This window comes from Somniosus microcephalus, chromosome 4, assembly GCF_052327205.1.
Source record: "Somniosus microcephalus isolate GS21.2 chromosome 4, FLI_Smic_1.0, whole genome shotgun sequence".
NCBI classification, from domain to species: Eukaryota; Metazoa; Chordata; class Chondrichthyes; order Squaliformes; family Somniosidae; genus Somniosus; species Somniosus microcephalus.
In genome coordinates this window covers 74,803,209-74,816,051 of record NC_140990.1, presented here as the reverse complement: position 1 = coordinate 74,816,051, position 12,843 = coordinate 74,803,209, and positions in this window count along the sequence as shown.

The following is a 12,843-nucleotide window of genomic DNA, read 5'->3' as shown; positions in this document are numbered from 1 at the left end:
TGACTGGAAGCCTGTGTCCAGTGGGGTACCTCAGGGATCGGTGCTGGGTCCCTTGTTGTTTGTGGTCCACATAAATGATTTGGATGAGAATGTAAAAGGTATGATCAGTAAGTTCGCAGATGACACGAAAATTGGTGGGGTGGTAAATTGCGAGGAGGAAAGCCTCAGGCTACAGGACGATATAAGCGGGTTGGTCAGATGGGCAGAAAAGTGGCAAATGGAATTTAACCCTGAAAAGTGCGAGGTGATGCATTTTGGACGGACAAATAAGGCAAGGGAATACACAATGAGTGGTAGGACCCTAGGAAGTACAGAGGGTCAGAGGGACCTTGGTGTACATGTACATAGATCCCTGAAGGCAGCGGAACAGGTAGATAAGGTGGTTAAAAAGGCATATGGGATACTTGCCTTCATTAGCCGAGGCATAGAATATAAGAGCAGGGAGGTTATGATGGAGCTGTACAAAACGCTGGTGAGGCCACAGCTGGAGTACTGTGTGCAGTTCTGGTCGCCTCACTATAGGAAGGATGTGATTGCTTTGGAGAGGGTGCAGAGAAGATTCACCAGGATGTTACCTGGGATGGAGCGCCTCAGCTATGAAGAAAGACTAAACAGGCTGAGGTTGTTTTCCTTGGAGCAAAGAAGGCTGAGGGGGGACCTGATTGAGGTGTACAAAATGATGAGGGGCATAGATAGTGTAGATAAAGAGGAACTTTTCCCCTTAGTAGGGGGGTCAATAACAAGGGGGCATAGATTCAGGGTAAGGGGCAGGAGCTTTAGAGGGGATTTGAGGAGGAACTTTTTCACCCAGAGGGTGGTTGGAATCTGGAACTCAATGCCTAAAAGGGTGGTAGAGGCAGGAACCCTCACAGCATTCAAGAAGCATTTGGATGAGCACTTGAAATGCCATTGCATACAAGGCTATGGACCAAATGCTGGAAAATGGGATTAGACTGGACAGGGATGGATGGACGGCACAGACACGATGGGCCGAAGGGCCTCTTTCTGTGCTGTAAAACTCTATGACTCTATCTCTCTTCCCCCCCAGTCGCTCTCTCTCTCTCTTCCCCCCAGTCGCTCTCTCTCTCTCTTCCCCCCAGTCGCGCTCTCTCTCTCTTCCCCCCCAGTCGCTCTCTCTCTCTTCCCCCCCAGTCGCTCTCTCTCTTCCCCCCAGTCGGTCGCTCTCTTCCCCCCCAGTCGCTCTCTCTCTTCCCACCAGTTGCTCTCTCTCTTCCCCCCAGTCGCTCTCTCTCTTCCCCCCAGTCGCTCTCTCTCTTACCCCGCAGTTGCTCTCTCTTCCCCCCAGTCGCTCTCTCTCTTCCCCCCCAGTCACTCGCTCTCTCTCTTCCCCCCCAGTCGCTCGCTCTCTCTCTTCCCCCCCAGTCGCTCTCTCTCTCTCTTCCCCCCCAGTCGGTCGCTCTCTCTCTCTCTTCCCCCCCAGTCGCTCTCTCTCTCTTCCCCCCCAGTCGCTCTCTCTCTCTTCCCCCCCAGTCGCTCTCTCTCTCTTCCCCCCCAGTCGCTCTCTCTCTCTTCCCCCCCAGTCGCTCTCTCTCTCTCTCTCTTCCCCCCCAGTCGCTCTCTCTCTCTTCCCCCCAGTCGCTTCTCTCTCTCTTCCCCCCCAGTCGCTCTCTCTCTCTCTTCCCCCCCAGTCGCTCTCTCTCTCTCTTCCCCCCAGTCGCTCTCTCTCTCTCTTCCCCCGTCGCTCTCTCTCTCTCTTCCCCCCCAGTCGCTCTCTCTCTCTTCCCCCCAGTCGCTCTCGCTCTCTTCCCCCAGTCGCTCTCTCTCTCTTCCCCCCCAGTCGCTCTCTCTCTCTCTTCCCCCCCAGTCGCTCTCTCTCTCTTCCCCCCAGTCGCTCTCTCTCTCTCTCTCTCTTCCCCCCCAGTCGCTCTCTCTCTCTTCCCCCCAGTCGCTTCTCTCTCTCTTCCCCCCCAGTCGCTCTCTCTCTCTCTTCCCCCCAGTCGCTCTCTCTCTCTCTTCCCCCCAGTCGCTCTCTCTCTCTTCCCCCCAGTCGCTCTCGCTCTCTTCCCCCCGTCGCTCTCTCTCTCTTCCCTCCGTCGCTCTCTCTCTCTCTTCCCGCCCAGTCGCTCTCTCTCTCTCTCCCCCCAGTCGCTCTCTCTCTCTCTCTTCCCCCCAGTCGCTCTCTCTCTCTTCCCCCCCAGTCGCTCTCTCTCTCTTCCCCCCCAGTCGCTCTCTCTCTTCCCCCCAGTCGCTCTCTCTCTCTTCCCCCCCAGTCGCTCTCTCTCTCTTCCCCCCCAGTCGCTCTCTCTCTTCCCCCCCAGTCGCTCTCTCTCGCTTCCCCCCCAGTCGCTCTCTCTCTCTCTTCCCCCCCAGTCGCTCTCTCTCTCTCTTCCCCCCAGTCGCTCTCTCTCTCTCTTCCCCGTCGCTCTCTCTCTCTCTTCCCCCCCAGTCGCTCTCTCTCTCTCTTCCCCCCCAGTCGCTCTCTCACTCTCTTCCCCCCCAGTCGCTCTCTCTCTCTTCCCCCCAGTCACTCTCTCTCTCTTCCCCCCGTCGCTCTCTCTCTCTCTTCCCCCCCAGTCGCTCTCTCTCTCTCTCCCCCCCAGTCGCTCTCTCTCTCTCTCTTCCCCCCCAGTCGCTCTCTCTCTCTCTCCCCCCCAGTCGCTCTCTCTCTCTCTCTTCCCCCCCAGTCGCTCTCTCTCTCTCTTCCCCCCCAGTCACTCTCTCTCTCTCTTCCCCCCCAGTCGCTCTCCCTCTCTCTTCCAACAACATGCCCTCAAAAAAGCCTCGGCACCGCCGGGCACTGCAGCTATATATATATATAGTATAGACGGGAACTTCTATAATGCTGTAGTCACCCATGAGTACGGGGGAGATATGAGGCCAATTGCCTATTACTCCACCCAACAAACCCCCGTGGCTAAAGGAATGGCGAGATGCGTCGCAGCCCTCGACTGTGCCACATGGGTGGTGCGGATATGCGAGCCCGTCACTATGTCAGGACAGCCATATTACACATGCAAAACACAGTGTGGACCTGCTAAACACAGGCAAAATGAAGGTTGTATCAGACAGAAGGAGGGCAGCTTGGGAAGCAGTATTGATACCCAAGGACAGATTAGTCCAGATTATAAGGGAACATAGAGTCAACCCTGCAGAGGGAATGCTAACAGAGGGTGAGGCACACGAGTGTCAGTTAGTAATCGAAGAAGAGGTCAGAGGAACCGTATCAGAATCGCCCCTTGAAAATCCCCAAAACACCTTTTGTGTAGACGGATCTCGCCGATATATAAATGGGGAGCCACACACGGTTGGGCAGTAGTATCCGAGAATGGAGAAACAGTCGCAAAGGGAGGGCTTGAAGGAGGAACCTCAGTGCAGGTAGCAGAACCAGTGGCTCTCACGGAAGTAATGAAATTGGCAAAAGGAAAACGAGTAAATATATACACAGACAGTGGGTATGCGTTTGGGGTAGTACATGATTATATGATAGCGTGGAATAGGAGAGGATATGTAACCTCTGGAGGAGGAGAAATACAGCATGAGGAGGTAGTGAGAGACCTAGTAGAAGCGGTAAAAGGAGAACAGGTAGCAGTGATTAAAATAAAGGCACACCGCAAGATAGTGAGCGAGCAACAAAAAGGAAATATGCTAGCTGATCAGGCAGCAAGAGCAGCAGGTAGAATAACAGCAGAGGAAGTGAACATTAAAAGAGTCCAAGAGCAGACCGAAATGGAGGAGCAGGAGCAGTGGACAAAGAGAGGCGCAGCCAAAGGTAGAGATGGAATATGGAAAAAGGATCACGGGGTGACCGGACTGACACCATATGAACGCAGGACTGGACGAACAATGTGTCTGCCGGAAGGAGTAGCATCTGGTAGCAAGGGACCAGGAACCTTAAAAGATAAAATTAGGAAATACGTACAAACATTGGATAATCAATTGAAAGAGCTCAAACAAGAAGTTAAAGAACAACAAGACATCAGAGATAAAAATACACAAAAGCAGGGGGCCTCGGAGCCCCTACCCAAGGTGGGCGAGCAGGTATTTGTTAAAATATTGCCAGAGAGATCGGGATTCTCACCTAGATGGACCGGACCATTTGAGGTTATCATGATCAGCGATACGTGCACATGTATAGATAAGAGGGGAAAGGGTAGATAGAAACATTGGACTCAACTAAAACGGTACAACAATAACCCATCTGATCTTAAATCCCACAGGAACAATGGAATAAACACACCGGAGATAAACTAACCTCTGGTGATGACCAGGCTTCTGCTTAATTTACAGGGAAACTTCACCATGAAGGTGGGATTACTGCTGGGACATCAAATAAGCGAAGGGACATCCCACATTACACGACAAGTACATGATGAAGAAGCACCATGTTTTAATGGAACAATCACATTCGGAGTCTCATCCACGGCTCCCAATACACAGAAAGAAGAGACAAGCGAACCGAGGATGCTACAATGTCCAGATATGAAACCTGGACCTATGAATGGACTAGTATTATTTACCGAGGGAGAACAATTGTATGTTAACGTGAGACACGAAATTGTACCGGTACTATTGAACTTAACCATATTACAATGGCCAGGATATTGTGAAAGGTTTACTAAAACTGGAGAATTGTATGCATATATGATGAAGAATGTAATTAACCCAGCTTCTGATGTGACAGGGGCTACTAATTTTAGGGGACATGCTGCATTCCACCAAAGGATTAAGAGGAGCTTAGGAACCGATATACTCACGGGAATAAACACGGGGACATCATTCATTAATGCCCTAGATATACAAGGAGTCCAAAGTAGTGTGGAATGACTACAAAGGGTAATACAACAGATTTTAGAGAAGGAAACTGGTTTGGTTCGACAAGGATCAGAGTTGGGAGGACACACGATAAGGAAATTACTCGAGGGAATTAATGTTATAGAGGACCATGCTAGCATTATCAACAAACTAAACCATAGCGATGAGGAACAGGCAAAAGACAGGGTAGGGAGAGGCTTGTGTCATGCCTATGGCCAATGGATCACCGGACAGTTAAAACATAATCTGGCACAGACACAGCGAGGCAAGGTACCAGACTGGATTAACAATACACAGCTCTATGGCCTGAGCCAGAATCCAGGCCCTCTGAGTGCTTGTACCCTCAAAGGGATGACCAGAGTATATCCAGTGATACAAAAATGTAAAGCAGAAGTGACAGCAATGATAGGCATGGTACTCCTGATACCAGTGGTGGGACTAGACACGACTCCATACCCACAGTACCAGGTAACAAACATAGGCATAGTGAGGGGTGAGACATACCTCCAATACTATCCAATTGATACCTATGCCAGCAGGAAGAATGGTACTATGAGAGGAGTCTCCCTAAATGGATGCCACGGGAAAGGCACGCTTACGATATGCCCACATCCGGTAGGAGAAGGCCCTAAGGATGAGTGCGGCTATAATAAGACAGAGGGGTGTGTTGGAATTATCACATGTTGATCACCATCACACCCGCTCGGGATATAGAGGCGAAGGGGAGTATTGTATAGCCACCACAGAGACTGAGTACCAATATAGTAACCTTGTATGGGCAATCACAATGCCTAACTTTTGCTTTACGCCAAAGATCCCTGTGACAATTGGACGCACCAGATTGGTGTATGTACATTCAAGGGACGAGATAAAACTGAATGTGCCAGATAGTCTAAAGGACGAGTTGGTTAACTACGAAGATCCAGTAGGGGCCCCAATACCCCGCCTGCAAGAGGATCTGCAAGAAATGAAAGAGGATTTAAGCAAGATGGTGAAACAATACATAGTGTTGCAAAGGAATCTTGGGGAATTAGAAAGGGACATAGAGGTAGAGCTACAGGAAGTCCCGTGGTATGAGAAGCTGTGGGATTGGGGAATGAATGTCAACATACACTCATGAATCCGCATCACTTCTCATATATTAGTGATAGTACAGTTAGTCATGGCTATAGGATGGGGAATAGCAGCATGCACCGCTTGTAAAAAGAAACGGACCAAACAAAGTGAGACGGAAAGAGTTGGAAAACACAAGTTTGCTCTAAACATGATGGGTATGCAGGGCCTCCCGAATCAGCGCCTGATCACCGCATGGGGCAGGAGGCACAGCGATGCTTATACATGTGGTTTAGCTTGGGCAAGGGTCAAGTACCAAAAGGGGGGATTGCAGTGGGAAAAGAGTTAAACTGACATCGCTGGCAGTTTCACTGAATGGTGTATTAAAGACAATAATCTAATGGGACTTTTGCAGTAGTAAGCTTTTTCTAAGTTGATAAAATAGTCGGATGTGGAAAGCATAAGAGACCTAAGAGGATGTATGTTCTGTTCTGACAGGAAAGTAAAACAATGAAAGAGGCCAAGAGAGGCAGGAAAGGAGGACAATGAGTCAGAGGTACAATGTTGATGAGACCCATCTGGCATAAACAAAGGTCAGAGGTGCAACAACAGCTTGTGGGATAATGGCCAATAATAAAGGCGGTGTGGCGTTGCCATATTGGGGAAACACTGTGTATATGTAGATAAACCTGTATAATCCCCTTTTAACTGCTGTATTCCCCTCCCCCCACAAGACAGTTGCAAGCTGAGAGGAATAAGGCACGTCCAGACTTGCCTGCTGCTGAGAGAAGGAAAACCAATCAGGTTCCAGCAGGTGACCAATCCGTGAGTCATCACAGGCTCGCGGGCTTCACGAATTCAGTACTGTATTGTGAGGGTTGGAGTAAAGACCTATTTCTTGTAGCTCGCTGTGTTGCCTATTTCTTTACGCGGGAGATGGTAGTCCCCCACATTGGTGACCCCGAATGTCGGCAGCCGAAGCCCCCGACTCACGCAGCCCTATAGAGGCCAGCAACGACCCGATGGCAACCAGCAGCAGCCTGATGTCGGCCGGCGCCGCGTCCTTGAAGCTCCCCACCTTCTGGGAACACCAAGCACCAGCTTGGTTCGCGCACTCGGAGGCCCAATTCACCCTTCGCAGGGTTCAAGACGACGAAGAAAGGTACCTCCACGTAGTCTCAGCACTAGCAAGCTCTACCACCGCCGAAGTTCTCGACCTGCTGGGGAACCCACCACCATTAAGGGCCGCTTGCTGCAGGCTTACAGCCTGTCCAGGGAGGAGAGGGCCCGCAGGCTTCTCTCACTACCAGGCCTCGGCGATTCTACCCCGACCCAGTTGATGAGCCGGATGCTTGCGCTCCTGGGCTGTGAACCGCAGTGCTTCTTGTTTCGGGCCCTTTTCCTCAGCCTGCTTCCTCAGCAGGTACAGACTGCCCTCGCGGGGTCCCCGATCACGGACTCCGTACAACTGGCAGCCGCCGCGGACAAAGTCTTCGCCGTCGCCCAACTCGGCTGTGCAGCCGCGAGGCTCCCCGACACCACCGAGCGCGCGCCACCATGCCAGGCCGCAGAACTATGCTACTACCACGCGCGTTTCGGCCACAAGGCCCAATGCTGCAGAGCACCCTGCTCTTTCGATCAAACCAAGATGGCCGCCCAGCCCAACGCAACAGCCCCGCACCGCCGCCTAGGCCCGCTCGACCGCACCCCCGCCGCCACGATGGCCATCGTCACCGCAGGTAAACTGCTGTACATAACCGACTCTCTTTCAGGGCACAGATTCCTTTGCGACACCGGAGCCCAATGCAGCATAATTCCTGCCTCCCAGCTCAACATCCAGGCAGGCTGCAGCAGCCCACCCCTCGTTGCGGCAAATGGCGCAGCCATCGCTACTTTTGGAAAGCGACGGGCCGAGGTTTGTTTCAACGGCCAGCGATTTACGTGGGATTTCCTGACGGCCTCGGTGGCACATCCCTTGCTGGGCGCTGATTTTCTTTGCGCCCACGGACTCCTGGTCGACGTCCGCGACGGGCGCCTGATCGACGCAGCAACTTTCGCTTCATTGGCCTGCAAGTAGAGCAACAGCCCGGCCCTCGTCGGGTCCTGCTCCGCCCCGGTGCATGACGACTACGCCCGCCTACTCGCAGATTTCCCGAGGCTCACACAACCGACCTTCTCAGCTGCGGCAGCCAAGCATGGGGTCGAGCACCACATCGCCACTACGGGACCACCAGTGTTTGCTCGAGCCAGACGCCTGGACCCAGCCAAGATGGCGGTGGCCAAGGAAGAATTCGCCACGATGGAAAAACTGGGAATCATCCGCCGCTCGAACAGCCCTTGGTCATTCCCCCTCCACATTGTGCCCAAGCCGGGCGGTGGCTGGCACCCCTGCGGCAACTCCAGATGGCTCAACGATGCCACCATGCCCGATAGATACCCCATTCCGCACATCCAAGACTTCTCGGCACATCTAGCAGGAAAGTCCGTCTTTTCCAAGGTCGACCTGATTCGCGGCTACCATCAGGTCCCCGTCCACCACGCAGACATCCAGAAGACGGCGGTCATCACCCCCTTCGGACTGTTCGGATTCCTGCGCATGCCCTTCGGGCTTAAGAACGCCGCACATGCCTTCCAACGGCTCATGGACTCCGTACTACGGGACCTGAGCTTCCTGTTCGTCTATCTGGACGATATCCTCGTGGCCAGCACCAGCAAGGCCAAGCACATCGCGCATTTGCGCTCCCTTTTCCAGCGCCTCAGCCAACACGGGCTAATCGTCAACCCGGCCAAATGCCAGTTCGGAACAGCCCAAATTGACTTTCTCGGCCACAGAATCTCGCCAAGGGGAGCCATTCCCCTACCTTCCAAGGTGCAGGCGGTGGCGGACTTTCCCCAGCCCACCTCGGTCAAGGCGCTGCAGGAATTTTTGGGGATGGCCAATTTCTATCACCGGTTCGTGCCCAAGGCTGCCGCACTCATGCGCCCCCTTTACGAAGCCACCAGGGGCAAAACGGGCAAAGAGCAACTCACCTGGTCCAGCGAGATGGCGACAGCCTTCCACCAGACCAAAAGCGCCTTGGCCAACGCCACACTACTGGCCCACCCCATCCCGGGCGCCAAGACCGCCCTCACCATGGACGCCTCGGATTACGCCATCGGCGCCGTCCAGCAACAGTGGGTCGAAGGCGCGTGGCAGCCACTGGCATTTTTCAGCTGACAGCTGCGCAAGAACGAGCAGGCCTACAGCACGTTCGACAGAGAGCTCCTGGCCCTGTTCCTGGCAATCCGGCACTTCCGTTTCCTCCTGGAAGGCCAGCTGTTCACTGCATTCGTGGACCACAAGCCGCTCACTTTCGCCATGGCCAAAGTAACCGAACCCTGGTCCGCGCGCCAACAGCGCCAACTCAACTTCACCTCGGAGTTCACCACGGACATCCGCCACGTCGCCGGCAAGGACAATTTGGTGGCCGACTGCCTCTCAAGACCCTCGCTCCACGCAGTGCACCTGGGCATCGACTACGCCAGCATGGTGAGAGACCAGGCCGCCGACGCGGAGATTCAGGCCCTCAGGACGTCAACTACCAGCCTCACCCTGGCCGACATCCACTTCCACGCAGCCGGCACAACCCTCCTGTGCGACGTCTCAGTCCCCTCGCCTCGGCCGGTCGTCCCATCCGCCTGGCGCAAGCGCGTTTTCGACATCATCCACAGCCTCTCACATCCAGGGATGCGTGCGTCTCAGAAACTCATGTCCGCCAAGTTCGTCTGGCCTGGACTCCACAAGGATGAGAGAGACTGGACCAACACATGCGTGGCGTGTCAGCACGCTAAGGTCCAGCAGCACACCAAGGCGCCATTGGAGTGTTTCCCGGTGCCCGAGAGGCGTTTCGACCACGTCCACGTCGATCTGGTAGGCCCCTTGCCGCCGTTGCATGGTTTCGCACACCTGCTTACGATCGTCGACCGCACCACCAGATGGCCCGAGGTGGTTCCCCTCGCCTCCACTACCATGACCGACGTCGCGCGAGCATTCGTTTCGACATGGGTGGCCCGGTTCGGCGTGCCGACCGACATATCCTCGGACAGAGGCCCCCAGTTCACCTCCCACTTGTGGAATGCCATCACCGCCGGCCTCGGCACCAAGTTGCACAGGACAACAGCCTACCACCCGCAGGCCAACGGGCTCTGCGAGCGCTTTCATCGTTCTTTGAAAGCCTCCCTCCGCGCCAGCCTGGCCGACACCAGCTGGATCGAAAAACTACCCTGGGTTCTCCTGGGATTGTGCACCGCGCCCAGAGAGGACCTCCGCGCCTCCACGGCCGAGATGGTCTACGGCCAACCGCTCAGAGTACCAGGCGACTTCCTCCCCCTGACAACGGAGCCGTGGTCGGCTGCCAGACAGCTTTCCCTGCACCAGGACGCGGCCCAGCAATTCCGTCCAGTGCCCACTTCGCAACACGGCCCGCAGCCGTCCTACATGCCTCGAGACTTACGACACGCGGAGTTCGTCTTCGTGCGCCGGGACGCGCACAGAGGCCCGCTGCAGGCACCATGCACTGGCCCCTTCCCAGTATTGGAGACGGGGGACAAAGCTTTTCTTATCGACGTCGGCGGGAAGCTGGACCTTATTTCAGTAGACCGCCTCAAACCGGCGCACCTGGACCTTAGCTTCCTGTTTCGGCCGGCTCTTCCCCCACGGTGGGGCAGACCTCCCGCGTTGGCGGCGGCCCCACAAGAGGACCAAGACACGCCAGAACCTTACTTCCCGGCTGCCACCCCACCTCCTTCGCCGGCAGCCCGTCCAGCCAGCCCACCGGCAGACCAGCCGCCAGACCAGCCGACGAACCAACCGGCCAACCTCCCAGACAGCCCTCCTCACACGCCAGATGGCTACTACAGCCGCTTGGTCAAACCTCCACAGAGACTGACTTTTACAGTTAACGAGGATTCTGGGGGGGCGTATGTGGCGTTGCCACATTGGGGAAACACAGTGTGTATGTAGATAAACCTGTATAATCCCCTTTTAACTGCTGTATTCCCCTCCCCCCGCAAGACAGTTGCAAGCTGAGAGGAATAAGGCACGTCCAGACTTGCCTGCTGCTGAGAGAAGGAAAACCAATCAGGTTCCAGCAGGTGACCAATCCGTGAGTTATCACAGGCTCGTGGGCTTCACGAATTCAGTAGTATATTGTGAGAGTTGGAGTAAAGACCTATTTCTTGTAGCTTGCTGTGTTGCCTATTTCTTTACGCGGGAGACCGTAGTCCCCCACAGCGGTACTTTAACGCAACGCGGCATAGGCAACCAATCAGTGAAGATGCATGCGGGCCAAGGTCCAATCGGGTGGCAGGAATGAATTGTGCATGAGATGGCCATGTGTATTGTAATGTATATAAATGTAGTGTTTGCTGTACCAATTTGGAAAGGTCTGGCTAAGACAGCAGACTGTTTCCCCACCGGTGCAATAAAGACAACTTGACTATCGATCTAAAACCTTGTGTCGAGTGTTGGTTTAAAATACTCCACAACAGTGTAGTCATGGGCAAATTATTCTAAAGAGCTTTTAAAAGCTACAAGATACGGGACTGAAGACATTCCTCAAACGGAGGGGGGACAAATCCCAGGGACATGATGGTTTCCATCCGAGGATTCTGAGGGAAGCCAGGGGAAGGAATAACGGAGGGTCCCCGAGTATAAATTGGCTGGCGCCTTTCCCTACATTATAACAGTGACAGCAATTCAAAATCAATGAATTGGCCGTGAAGCCCTTTGGGCATCCTGGGGTCGTGAAGGGCGGCGAATAAATGCACCCTCACCTCTGAGTCAAAGGTTGTGGATTCAAGTCCCACTCCAGAGACTTGAGGCCAACAATCCAGGCTGACACTCCAGTGCAGTGCTGAGGGACTGCTGCACTGTCAGAGGTGCCGTCTTTCAGATGAGACATTAAACCGACACCTCGTCTGCTCTCTCGGGTGGACGTAAATGATCCCAGGGCACTATTTCGAAGAAGATTAGGGGAATTATCCCCGGTGTCCTGGCCAATATCTATCCCTCAATCAACATCACAAAAAAAAAGATTATCTAGTCATCATCACATTGCATAGTAACATAGAAAAATAGGAGGAGTAGGCCATTCGGCCCTTCGAGCCTGTTCCGCCATTCAGTATGATCATGGCTGATCCTCTATCTCAATACTATATTCCCGCTCTCTCCCCATACCCCTTGATGCCTTTTGTGTCTAGAAATCTATCTATCTCCTTCTGTGGTAGAGAATTCCACAGGTTCACCAACCTCTGAGTGAAGACATTTCTTCTCATCTCAATCCTAAATGTCCTAAATATCCTGAGTCTGTGACCCCTCGTTCTAGACCCCCAGCCAGGGGAAACATCCTCCAGTCTGTCTGCCCTGTCAGAATGTTATATGTTTCAATGAGATCCCCTCTCATTCTTCTAAACTCTAGTGAATACAGGCCTAGACGACCCAATCTCTCCTCATACGACAGTCCTGCCATCCCAGGAATCAGTCTGGTGAACCTTCGCTGCACTCCCTCTATGGCAAGTACATCCTTTCTTACGTAAGGAGACCAAAACTGCACACAGTACTCCAGGTGTGGTCTCACCAAGGCCCTGTACAGCTGTAGTAAGACATCCTTGCTCCTGTACTCAAATCCTCTTGCAATGAAGGCCAACATACCATTTGCCTTCCTAACTGCTTGCTGCACCTGCATGTTTGCTTTCAGTGACTGGTGTACAACTACACCCAGGTCCCTTTGTACATCAACATTTCCCAATCTATCACCATTTAAATAATACTCTGCCTTTCTGTTTTTTCTACCGAAGTGGATAACTTCACACGTTATACTGCATCTGTCATGTATTTGCCCACTCACTCAACTTGTCTAAATCGCCTTGAAGCCTCTTTGCATCCTCCTCACAACTCACAATCCCACCTAGTTTTGTGTTGTCAGCAAACTTGGAAATATTACATTTGGTTCCCTCATCCAAATCATTGATATATAT